The following is a 10,544-nucleotide window of genomic DNA, read 5'->3' as shown; positions in this document are numbered from 1 at the left end:
GAAATAAATTGAAAGTAATTATTTTCCCTAGTCTCGATTAACCAGACGTGTATGATTAAAATAAAATTACGGTAATGGTCACAAGACTCGGATTCTAATCATTTCAGGGCGCTGCGAATTTGGACTCCGGTTTTGTGTCAAATTTAATTGATTGTTTCGTAATTATTATGTGCGTCTTACTTTCGAGAACAATAGCTATAAAATAGAAATTTCCAGATTGATACATAATACGACACAACCAACCATAAGTGGTGATTCAAACACAAAGGATATATTTAAACTTAAATTTCTCTAACATTTCACTGTTGTAGAACTCCCAACTTATTATGTAGTCATTGTCATGCCGGTTGTTTTTAATAACAGAATTTACCAGTCATATAACAGATCAAAGAATTTTTCGAGACGTCACGTCTCGACTTCTATTTTTGGATTATCTGGGGCCACAAACAGCCCAATCATATCAAAAAGCATGCAGTTCCACCTTGAAATGGGTTCAATTGATTTACAGTTTATTCTATAATTTATAACACAGTTTAGAGCACAATGTGTAGGAGTCGCATTTTTGACTTCTAAGTAGATTCTTATACGGAATTCCGGATGCAATGCTAGACATTTGGACCACTGCTGCCGAACCGATTTCAAAATGCTTAAGGCTGCTTTTCTTTGCGCATGTTGTGTGCTCCTCTGTTATTGATGTGTATGATTTTTATATTTGTGATAATTATTTGAAACAAAATAGGATTATCATAAAGGATGTAAACGTTAAAAAAATCAGCTCAAAATACAAACATCTATCTCTCTCTCTTTCTCTCTCTCTCTCTCTCTCTCTCTAACTAAGGGCTGCGCACGCGTACAAATTTTAAATCCAATCGTTAATTGTACGTACGTAAAAAAAACGAAGAAAGCCGACTGCGGAAATTAAGAATTCGTTTTCCAGAGCAAAATTTGAAACTTTGATGTGACCAAGAAACATAACTCTTTTTAATGAAAAAATCAACCGCTGTAACGCTAATTGGGCGATCAACTTATCCATATAATTAGAAAGTCCCATTCAAATGGCCAAATCACACAAATATCCAACTTAGCAATAGTTTAATTGTTAATGAATGATGATTTTAATGGTAAGTCTTATCATATTTGTTAAAAAAAGCCCCAAATATAGCTCGTTTATTGGATTTTTGTTATTTGCACGAACCACTCTACCAATAGTGTACTTTAAACAACAAGCTATCTTACCTAAACCAGCAGATAGAATACTAGGAACTCCAACGTCACATAAACAATCTAGTCCTAAACCTAGTAAAATTAAAAGCTACAATCACCATTATAAGTGGTCGAGAGTTTCAAAAGGTCCAGATAAACTTGATCTGTAAACTTTAATACTTATCTGTGACTTTTAAAAAATCAAGGACTGTGTTGAATTATTATTTTAAATTGCGTTGATAATATTTGTACATGTCAGTGAAATGTATTTTTATTTTTAACCTCCATAGCTCATATCATGTAATAGGATTTTAAAGTTGAATCATGGTGTGAACTATACACTCCTGTCTGTGTCCTTAGTGACCTCATTTATGACCAATCACCGATCAGTATTATGTAGTTACGTGTCATAAATAGTATTAGGTTCAACTGTGCACCCTTTATCAACGTTTAAAATATCTTACAACCTGCACTCGAAGAACGGGCGAATGGGCAATACAGTGTATGAAAATGTATAGATTGCGCAATTCATTTAATTGTCCCTCGATGAATAGATTTAGACTAAGTCACGACGGCCTAAACAAACTGCCAAAGTTAAACTAAATAGTATTAAAAAGTGACAACAAAGATCTTGTGTTATAAAAATGCTAAGCTGTATTGACAAATGTTGGTCTATGCCGTTGAAAACTAGTTATTTCTTTTCATAAACCCCCTAAATTGCTATGTAGCTTCATGAGAAAGTGTCATTTATATGTTAAAGCCTCATCGTAGTAATTCGGAATCAGCGGGGATCAAACACTTAAAATTCGCGCCTGGAGGGAATTTCAAATTGATAAAAGTTCTTACAGTTTTGTAAGAATGCTGTTTGAATACTTAATCTGATATGTACGTTTGTTTGTGATTTCTGCGTAGTGTGTCCTATCAGTAGATTTGTTTTGTGTAATTGTGTTTGGTGCAGTCCCCTTGCACTTACTATTAGAATGCATTTCAAACCTGCTCCGAATGATTCTTGCACATTCCGGTGTATTTGCTGTCTAATGTAGCTCGAATGCAGTTGGAATACAATAGAATATTCAAAGTGCAGTCAGAATATTCACAGTGCTGTCCATGAGCGTGGATTTAGGGGGGAGGGGCGCCGAGAGATCCGTCAGCACTCTGCGCCGTATCAAAACTCGGCTGCGCAACTCCATGACGCAAAACCGACTGAGCCACTTGATGGCGTGTGCGGTGCATAATAACCCCCTTCATGTCGTCAAGATATTCAAAGGTAACAGTCCTGATCGTAGAACGAACGTCTTTGGACGATTCACTTAACTTCATGAACAATTAATATTTATGCAGCTTTGATGTAGGTAGTCAGTCTTTCCATATTGTCATCATATTACCCCTAGTTACAGCCTTCATCGAAATATCACTGGTACAGTAAACTGTTCGTAATTATTTATTTAGTTTGGTAATGAAATGTTCCAGATTCCAGGGTTCGTCCGCCCCCCCCCCCCCAAGTTATGACAAATCCACGCCCTTGGTGCTGTCAGAAGAAGCTGTCATCCTGGTTGGACACAGGCTTTGTGATTTTCTTTGCCATCGCTATGCGGGTAATATTAGGGCTATTCCGTTTATGACCGTGTTTAATTACAATTGTAGCACAAATTAGGAATTTATTATAAAAAAAATGATAAAACACAATTCACAAAGTGGCCTTAATATATGGGGTTTGATCCAGCCGTTGGTTTTGGACTATTATATCGGCCCTTAGGGCTACCATGCCCTCTGAACTGTTGGGATATCGAAGATGCATTATGTATTATTTAGATAAAGAGATGATCCGTGTTGCTATATAATTCAAAAAGAGATAGTACAAAATGAATATTGAATATTTCATTTAAATTACTTTATTTTGAACGAAGTTATTTCTTATTAAAGATGTAGCGTAGATCGTTTATTAACTACGTCTAGTTTATCAATTGTATCTTTAAAATTTCTCGCGGGTGTTCAAATCCATTTAAGTCTCGGCCATCTAGAGGGTTGATTAGTGCCGTGTCGCCATAATAAAAGATTAAATAATAGTTTATATAAATATAGATTTAGCTTTTGCATAATGCGTCTTTAACATAATATTTTTTTTTCTTTTTTGGAGGGGGGGGGGGGGTAGTTCTTTATTTGATGCATAGAAAGATTTCAATGAAAGAATGCGTAGAAAAACATAACACTTCAACATACCTTTGTCTGTCTTTATATTTTAGGGTTGTGTTTGCCGTCATGAGGGCGGAGACGAGGGGAGGGGTGTTTTACATTTCAACCAGTGAATCAGGTGAAAATCGCAACCGGCGAGCTCATAACTATTTCTGTTAATAGGTGTTAGTGTAGATTGTATCGACAAATATAAGTATAAGTATTGGCGTTTGTACATTTAAATATAGTGATATAACTATAATTTGGGTCGTTTGTATATACAAATATAGTGATATAACTAGAAGTTCATAATTATATACGACCACCTTTATGGAGTGGCCGTAAGAGACCCCTGCCCCATTGCTTTGCTTCCGCACATAAATACAACCAAAGACTTTAACCGACAATGTAAACGAGTCACGTGGCTGGCCCTTTAAACACATAAATTTTAACGCCATTCGCTTATTCACGGCTAGACTATTTCAACATATATTTTGTCTACGCTGTCCGGTTACTATAAATATATGTGTACGTATGTATGTATGTATGTATGTATGTATGTTTGTTACCCTGTACATTGACCATTCGTGCGTTATATTATGGAGACTCTAAACTTGAAATTTAAAAGAATGTGGATGTTTTTATTTGTTATTTATCTACCTGGTTTATTAGCAAGTAAGTATATTAGAAACCTATAACGATATTTTACTCAAATGAATACACCTGTTTTGATTAATAGAGTTGATCGATAAACTCTTAACAGACAGGTTATGTAGATGAACGTCGTAATAATCCGTCTTGACAATGGGCAATGACTGCTAATCATTCATTTAACGAATACTTACATTTTAAAGCAGGGATATAATGCTGTATATTAAGCTTCCTGTCTCATTCGTCACAGACAGCAACGACATTATGAATGAACCAAGATTTGGTGTCAATATGGCTGCAAATTCCTTGCACGCAGTTTGGTTGACTACGGAAAGCAATTGTGGCCATAATTTTATCCGATCACCGAGTTGTTCGCAGAGCGGTTCGTGTTAAAACTTTGAAGTCCCAGGGCGTGATTTGAGGGATTGTATGTGATATCAATCTCGGTGGAAGTGGAGGTTAAACCCAAGTTAAGTCAAGTCAGGATTGGCTATGGAAGGAATTGTGGTCATATGTTTATATGAAAGATATGGAAACAGTACTGATGACTGAGTAAAGTGTTCAAAAATAGTATTTTTCGACAAATTCTTAATAACCCTGGTCTAATCAAATCAAATGAAATATTAAGATCGAATGACCAAGTAGATCAAATATAATCGTAGTACCGTTATATCAAACGAAATTGTAGATTTACCATTCACCTATTATTTTCCTCTCTTGGTCTAGAAAACACCAGGATCGGACAGCTATGCATATTTTCAGAGGAAAATGCTACAGAAGGAGGGGTAGTCTCTATCCAGTCAAGGACGTGTTTCGCCCCATGCGAACGATTATACGCTGGCCCTTGCCAGGTCCTCTATCTTGTACCACTACTATAATAACCTACTCCAAAAATTGTCAACATTGGTGTTTTGTCACCACACATCAAAACCTACAAAATAAAGTATGCTCCACGAATTTTACCTACGGATCGGACTATTTCTTTAATCTCAAATTATGTATTGATTGTACAATTACTTCTTTGTCAGATATCCATACTGGTAGAATAATCACCACCATCTTGGAAAATAGCAACCATCTGGACTACATAGAGGATATTTGTCGTTTTAGAGTGAATAACATATTTTATTTCATCGAGAAGCAAGAAACCTTTTCTTGCTTAGAGATGAAATAAAATATGTTATTCACGACAAAACGACAAATGTTCTATTTATTTTATGATTTTACAATCATTTTAGGCAAAAACAACATGGACTACTTTAGCCAGTGGAATAACACTTTTATTTCACTGATAAAACGCGGTATTCCACTACTGATCATAAAATAATAAGTATTTATACAATGAGGTCATAAATATGTACATCATAACATGCACTTGATCAAAGCGATGATGACAAACCCTAAGTATTTACAGGGAAAAACGATCTAAATGAATACATATAAAATGAACTAGATCAAAGCGTTAATTGGCATTACTCAATTGCTAAAATGGTTTTAAGTAATTAATGGGTTATACAACGCAGTCCGTTACTATTATCTTAGACTAATGTCTTATTGAATGCATAAATAAGAGTTACATGTGATGAGTATACCAAATACTACAATGATTATAAATAAATAATAACGAATTTCATCATAAGGGACTAATCCGATTTACATAATACTTTTGATGAATGACAATATAGTGAATGACGTGTGGTTGGAGTTAAGTACTTCTACTTCAGACCATCGCATCGTGTAAATCTTGTTCCGCAGATGTTCAGCGACTGCATATTGGTTGTCCTTAGATAGAGATTGATCTTCCTCAATTCTTTTGGTTATGACAGGAACAGGGGTGGAATAGAGACGGGGCAAAAACGCATGTTCATGTTTACACATTAGTGTGCGCGTAAAAAAAATCCCTTGATAGTTGGAATTCGAAATAAGAGTAGGTTGTCCGGTCAAAATGGTCCTTGTGGCTCAATGCATGGCGAATGACCGTCTTCATTAACCCGGTGGGGGGGGGTGAATGGACGAATGGTTAGCACGCGCGCGCTGTATCATACGGTCTGTCATTGAGTCAACTGGCGGGGTTTCGATTCCCCGGTTGGACGTGACAAGAAGTAGGGTCGCCTATCCAACCTTATGGTTTTTCTCCGGGTCCTCCGGTTTCCTCCCCTACGCGCAAGCAAATTATTGAAATAAAATTGAACCATGTGTTAGTCGAGTGGACGTTAAACCCCATTCTCTCTCTCTCTCTCTCTCTCTCTCTCTCTCTCTCCTCTCCCCCTCTCTCTCTCATTAACCCGGTTGGTGCAGAAAAGTAAGATGTAGCGCAGCTGTCTGGGTTAAATTTCCCTCAAAAAACACCGTATAGCGTATGTCCATCATTCTTTATTAGCCCCGTCGATGCACATAATAGAACGTTAAACTCCGTTTATCTTCGTTACTTTCTACGTTCCATGCTTACATGTAATTTATGTAACCCTGCATTAATATATCATTAATCTAGGCTAATGTAATACAGGCATTGTTAAAACGTTTTTATTTTACTTTCAGGTTAATTCATTCCCCTTCATTGTACCTCAAACGAAAAACATGATTTCTTTCGATTCTGAGGCCGCGTGATTCTTCCACATCTATATAGATTTACAATTATTTTTCAGGAACACGCCCCCCTGGTATAAATATACAACCAGACTATTATGTTTATTATAAAGTTGGTGAAAAAGTAGAGATGCCATGTGTAGCTGATGGAGAACCTCAACCAAAGTATGTTGAAAATTCTTTATAACTATCCAATTATTTGATTTGATAAAAGTTGTTTATTACTAGCAATGTCTGTGTAGTTTATGTCTTGTTCTCAGGTTTGTATTATCAGTCTAGTTGTGTGTAGTACGGTCCTCCTGCAATTATTATCAATTGGACTTATAATATAATTATGTCGTTCAACTAGTAATCACCTATAATAGAATTGTTGCTTTTTTATAATAATCTATCACTTTGTTCAGAAAGGTTGTCTGGATTTTAACAAAAGTCTAAAGCAGACGCTTAAACTTTCAATATAAGCGTTGCATAATGTGATTTAATGAATACTAGTTATGAAAAGAATATCCTGCTCTAAGTAGGCTAGTTGGTGGATATGTAGGTCATTTTTAAAAAGATATTCAAAATTAAAAACAATTTGGTTTTTTTTTCATGTGAGAGTCATAATGCCTTTAGAGAACGTTTTATTGTCTGTTTTAGATTTATCTACTTATGTACCACAACCAATATTGATCTGCCAATCAAAATCATTAAATCCAAATACTAAGATGTATTTAGCTGGTTCAGCTACTTGTAGACGTTAATCTTATCTAAATTAAGAGTCACACATCAGCTAATGGCAGAGTTATTGTCCTTGTCATCTACACTTGTAATCATTGTTCTACATGCCAAAAACTTCCTAGAGACATCATTTATTTGTCGATTTATGTTTCCAGATTTTTTGAGTGTTTTTTTTTTAAAATTAGAAACTAGCTGGATAAAAGAGTGAACACTTTGGAGTCATACACCAATTAATTACACAGAGCTTGCCCTTGTCATGATATGCTTGTAATCTCGCTCCCGAGTATAGTTTTTGAAAAATAATTCCAATTTTATTGCCCTTCTTGTTGAAATATAAAGCCGACCTTATATTTTCATTTTGACTTTAAAAACTTGCGGTTGCTATATGTCAAAGTTCTCAATGAATTTTTGTAGAATTGCTGATTGGGGCATATAGTTCAACCCTGTTAATAATACGAATGTGTAAATCGTAAACCACAGATTATTGTATAATATGGCACAAACGTGTTTTGCGATTAAACTTTTCGATCCCTATTGTACTTTTTATAGCCGTTGAATGTGATACAGGAGAGAGTTCTATGGAATTTTGAAAACTTGGTGGAATTGTTACACACTTGCCCAGTAGAATTAGTTGACATTGATTATAGGGGTTATTGTTTATGTCAAAATCATATAGAAATTCAGTTTGTCATTAAAATTACCTAGCTGCTGGTGGGCTACTGTTTTGTTGTCTGGAAAACTATGTTTTGAATTAGATTGTAAATAATGACTGTTGGTATTTTAACAGGTATACATGGACAAGAAATGGAATAGATTTTAACCCAAGCCCTAATGATGATCGTATGGTGCTGTTACCCAATGTAGGTACAATAGTAATCAACAGACCAGAAGATAAAGATGAAGCCTTAGATATACACCTTTTTCCGAACACATTGTGAACGCTATATCGACAATAGTTTTTAAACACATTGTTTCCAAATTTGGCGTAAAGCATTGTGGTCATGAGAGGACGAGCAGGGGCGGATCTATGAATTTTGAAAAGGGGGGTCGCCGCAAAATGAGGGCACTGACCGCGGAGACGGGGCACGCCGCTGAGAAATCGTTGAAAAAGAGCCTTAAAATGGAGCAAAAAAGCCAGTTGAACACGCGACTCGAAAATTGTCAAGGCGAGCGAGGCATTATGATGGGAAAAAAGACGAATCTATTCCTTAGCCACTTCACTATTTAAGCCTTGTAACTTGTACTTTGTACTGTTCACACATGAAACAATGCTACATCAAGTTGCAGGGGCGTGCTGGCAGGGAGTTTAGGAGGACGGTGTCCCCCCAGGCCCCCATTAAACAATAAGTCCACCCGTATAAGCGGGCCCCCCTGAGAGCTCTAATTTTCACGCGGAATCCCCTCAAAAAATTGAGAGTGCGCACGCGAAAAATCATACATACACAACGATTAGTAATATATATTACTAGCAGGATACCCGGCTTCGCTCGGGGGTCATAACTCCGAAACCGGAAGTGGTAGACTAACGCCACCTGGCCTATGTTAGTCCCCGGTCCGAGCTACCCCTATACCCCAAATTTCAGACTCGGGGCAGATGTAGCCGCCAACCCCGAACAGACTTCGCTCGGGGGTCATAACTCCGAAACCGGAAGTGGTAGACTAACGCCACCTGGCCTATGTTACTCCCCGGTCGGAGCTACCCCTATACCCCAAATTTCAGACTCGGGGCAGACCTAGTGTAGCCGCCAACCCCGAACAGACAGACTTCGCTCGGGGGTCATAACTCCGAAACCGGAAGTGGTACACTAACGCCACCTGGCCTATGTTACTCCCTGGTCCGAGCTATTCCTATACCCCAAATTTCAGAGTCGAGGCAGACCTTGTGTAGCGGCCAACCCCGAACAGACCGGCTTCGCTCGGGGGGTCATAACTCCGAAACCGGAAGTGGTAGACTAACGCCATTTGGCCTATGTTACTCCCCGGTCCGAGCTACCCCTATACCTCAAATTTCAGACTCGGGGCAGATGTAGCCGCCAACCCCGAACAGACAGACTTCGCTCGGGGGGTCATAACTCTGAAACCGGAAGTGGTAGACTAACGCCACCTGGCCTATGTTAGTCCCCGGTCGGAGCTACCCCTATACCCCAAATTTCAGACTCGGGGCAGACCTAGTGTATGATACCTAGATTTCTCCCAGAAGTGCTTGCCAGCGGAGCGCCACGCGTTTGCGGCAGCCTAATTTTCAAAATTTTCGGGGGGGGGGGCACACACACCGCTGCGCGAGCGTGGCGCTCGCGGGCTCCGCGCTCAGTAACTCGGCCATTATATTGGCGCCCCAACCACTCTGCTGCACCCCCACTTTTAAAATCCTACCCCCTTTTGCCGAAATCCTTGATTTCGGACCCAAACGTCTTAGATCATAGCCGCGTTTTTAGCTTGTGGTCCCTCGAGAGGTCACAATTTTCATCAGATTCTAAAAACCGTACAAACATATCACCGTTACACCCTTATGGTGGAGTTCGACTTTTTGTGAAAATCGGACCGAAACTGTCTGAAAAAATGGCCGCTAATCGTACGCAAATAGTGTAAAAGTATGTAATACCAAGGTTGTGGACCCTCAAGAGGTCACATTTTTGGTCCGATTTTGATGAAACTTAAAATATATGTTTATACCTGACAGATCACAGTTACTTTCGATATTCGTGCATTTCAGACCGTAACGTCATGGATTATGGCCCCTGGTTGTACGACAAATCCCGTTTTAGCGCGGGACCCTGTAAAGGTTACAATTTTAATCCGATTTCAAAAAACATTTACTAATATCTCACTGTTCTACCCTAATGACGGTTGAGTTCGAATTTCTTGAAAATCGGGCCGAAACTGTCCAACAAAAAGGCCGCCTCCAGTACGCAAATAGTGTACAAGTATGTAATACCATGGTTGTGGGCCCTCTACAGGTCACAATTTCTATCCGAAGTTGGTATGTTTATATCCGCAAGATCTCGGTTCCTTTCGGTATTAGGGCATGTCGGACGGTAACTTCCTGGATTATGACGCCTGACTGAACGAAAAATTGCGTTTTTAGATAATGAATCCTATAGCGCACACTTTTATTTGATTTGAAAATCGTTCATATATCACCGTTACACCGTAATGACAGCTGAGTTCGATTTTCGTGTAAATAGTGTTAACCAAGACAAAACTATACAGTC

At 38.2% G+C, this 10,544-nt stretch overlaps 1 long non-coding RNA gene across 1 annotated transcript; it reads left to right on the top strand.

Annotated features, from left to right (window-relative positions):
• The first annotated feature begins 3,858 nt into the window (after positions 1–3,858).
• Positions 3,859–8,991, top strand: LOC130013533 (uncharacterized). Its single transcript, XR_008788711.1, has 3 exons — positions 3,859–4,050; positions 6,672–6,777; positions 8,120–8,991. It is a non-coding gene; the product is annotated as an uncharacterized LOC130013533 (long non-coding RNA).
• The last annotated feature ends 1,553 nt before the right edge of the window (positions 8,992–10,544 follow it).

The sequence above is a fragment of the Patella vulgata genome, chromosome 7 (assembly GCF_932274485.2).
Source record: "Patella vulgata chromosome 7, xgPatVulg1.2, whole genome shotgun sequence".
NCBI lineage: Eukaryota > Metazoa > Mollusca > Gastropoda > Patellidae > Patella > Patella vulgata.
The sequence above is the reverse complement of the archived record's forward strand: the minus strand, read 5'-3'. Positions and strand labels throughout refer to the sequence as shown.